Source organism: Kryptolebias marmoratus, linkage group LG19 (genome assembly GCF_001649575.2).
Source record: "Kryptolebias marmoratus isolate JLee-2015 linkage group LG19, ASM164957v2, whole genome shotgun sequence".
Classification (NCBI taxonomy): domain Eukaryota; kingdom Metazoa; phylum Chordata; class Actinopteri; order Cyprinodontiformes; family Rivulidae; genus Kryptolebias; species Kryptolebias marmoratus.
Genome location: NC_051448.1, coordinates 10,616,291 through 10,619,042, shown reverse-complemented (window position 1 = coordinate 10,619,042; position 2,752 = coordinate 10,616,291). Strand labels below are relative to the sequence as shown.

At 36.0% G+C, this 2,752-nt stretch overlaps 1 protein-coding gene across 8 annotated transcripts in view; it reads left to right on the top strand.

Moving 5' to 3' along the window:
• The first annotated feature begins 11 nt into the window (after positions 1–11).
• si:dkey-206f10.1 overlaps positions 12–2,752 on the top strand; it is a 24,576-nt gene continuing 21,835 nt past the window's right edge. For 6 of the 8 annotated variants that reach the window (XR_005234517.1, XM_037981578.1, XM_037981574.1 and 3 more), the window contains exon 1: positions 574–711. The gene's annotated coding sequence lies outside the window, so the exon portion shown is untranslated. Of the gene's footprint in view, positions 144–565; positions 712–2,752 lie in introns of those variants that run through there. The other 2 variants (XR_005234518.1, XM_037981579.1) reach the window with 2 other exon arrangements.

Genomic DNA, 2,752 nt, shown 5'->3' with positions numbered 1-2,752 from the left:
CCTGCTGAAGTTTGTACGCTAAAATTAGCTCAGGCGCGAACAAACATTGCTGATAAATGTATATGTTTAAGTTACTCAGTACTGTAATTTTATTGAGAAATTAAAACTATGACGTAAGCTCTTCTGACTGAAGACGGAAACGAGTAAGTGTGATAGTAGCTCCATAGTGATAAAGGTTAGCTTAGCATAGCTTCCTGTCACCATAACAACGCCCAGCACTTTAGCTTGATAAGCCGTAGAAATTAACGTACAGTTAATTAATAAATGTTACACGAAAGTTTATATTACTTAATGCGTATTACTTAATACACAAGTAAATTAAAGTAAGTAAAGTAAACATTTCTACGTGCTAGTAAGGTATGCTAACGTAGCATAGCTAGCTACTTCATCCGGACGTTTATGAACACCAACAATCGTTTCTTACCAATAGGCGAAAAACATTTAAAATCCTTAAAGTGTTGAACACACGGGTTTAAAGTAAGCCACTTTATCTCAAGTTGAGGTGTGTCGAAGCACATTTCATTTGCTCCAGCTAACGTTGTGTCCTCTTATTCCCCATCTGTAGCTAGCTAGCTTTAATTGGGACAAACAGCCAACCCACCGCAGGGACACCACCTTCATGTCATCATGCCTGAACTTCAAATCAGTCCTCGGCGCTGTAAAAATCTGCCCTCTTCAAATATTTGGACTGAGCTGGGAAGAAAATACCACGTAAGTGTCGCTGGAGAGTCAGACGATTTTGCCAAATCGTAATAAATGTTCTACAATAAAAATAATAATGGGATTATTATTCTGAAAATCCTAATATAACTCATATCTGGTGGCCTAATTCATCTGAAGTGGTGTGAATGTTAATAATTTACTGACATCTTTTCCAGGAAGCATGAAAATATTTCTAAAATGCAACAAATAACTTCGATCTGTCACTGCTTTCAACCTTTAATTGATTTTATAATGTAAAGTAAATGGTCTACAGTGACCATTGTTTTGTTTTTAAAAGATATGTGAACAAATCATTAAATCTAATGTGAGCAACACAATTCTAAAAACAAGCTGAACAAGAAAAAGGAAAGAGTATGTTTACCATTATGTTACAATGATTTGTAAATTTCATAAACCTGCGCGTTATTCACAATGGAACATAGTAAACATATCAGATGTTTGAACTAAGAAATTGTACAATTGTTTGGGTAAAAAAACAAGATACTTTTTAATTTTATGGTAGCAACAGATCTCAAGAAAGTGGGAATAGAGACCCAACATGTACTTACAGAAGAATATAAAACAAACAAATACTTACAGGGGTACATAAAGGATATTTACAGGGTACATATGTGGGTACTTAAAAGGCGTAATTGCTGACAAATTATGTGATTTTAGTATTTTTAATTTGAATTTTTTTGTTTATAAGGATCATCTATGATAAAAAATAACCACTGAATATGCATTATTCACTACCAAAATGCTACATAATTAGTAATAAATCAGCAGAGCCAGGTTTTGTTCCCAACAATTACAAGCTGTAAACAAAGGCGAGGAATATTTACTGTTTTCTAACATAGTTTTTACAGGAACTCTGATGAGTTTGAGCGACATTAACCCCAAAACAATCATTTAATGATGTGGAAATGGTGTTAAAAGCATAAAGATTCAAGTAGAAACATCTGTTATGGCTTTAAAAGGTAATTACAAGTACTTATGAAGGCACCTACAGGGTACACAGAAGGGTACTTACAAAGTACCTATGGGAAGTGTTTTATGAAGTAACTTGTTACTCTGTGCTTTATGTCAAGCAACCCCCCTGCGTCTATAATAGCAGTTATTGTTTGTAAACAAACACGTAATCAAACGTTGGTGCAGCTACAATCAGCTGAGGAGACAGCAAACTGAGGTAGCTGAGCCAGAAAGCTTTGATTACGCCAGCTTAAAAAAAGATGGCATAATCATAATCATAATGTTTTATAGCAGTTGTGTTTCCAGGCACAAATGACAACGTCTCTAAATCCCACAGAAATGTGTGAGATTGCCTGATTTTAATATGAATGAAGCCAAATTGTAGAAAATCAGTCATAAAGGTGGAAAGAAACCTAAAGTTGTGTGTTTTGTTTCTATAAAGGGGAATGTGAGAAGCTCTTTTTTACAAGACTCTGCCAAACACCTCACAGGTGAATTATTCTATCATCAAAATCCAGACTTATGAAGAGCTTCCTACATGTGGTTTGCTTAGGAATGCTAGAGTTTTTAAAAATGCTTCAACATTTAAAAAGTTATATTGTTAAGCTTCAGTGAATCAGGGCACCTTTGTCAATGTGATATAAAATACACTAAGTCTTACGAGAAGATAAATAACAAAACAAAGTTGAGATATCTGGTCTTTATTGTTAAAGTATATGAGCCTAAGAGCTAAAAGGTGTCCTGTCCTTATAGTGTCCACTTTGTCCCTGATTGACCTGCCTCCTGCAGAAGTCAGTGGAGTGATTAAACGGGTACGGACACAGACAGATCTGTGTGTCTGGTGTCAGTGAGCTCCTTGGCAGTGGCTCGCCGGCCACAGGGTCAGGTCTGTCATCGGTCTGGCTTCAGCGCGGATAAGAAGTAGCTAACTAGAGAAGTTGCATTTCCTGCGAAAATGCAGTGTGAATGCTTTTTTTGCTGAATGATTTTGCTGAAAGCGGCTGAAGATATGCTGAACAGCTGAAGTTTAATGAAGATGCAAAAAGTGGAACAGAAGCTGATTTGTAGAAGATTTGCA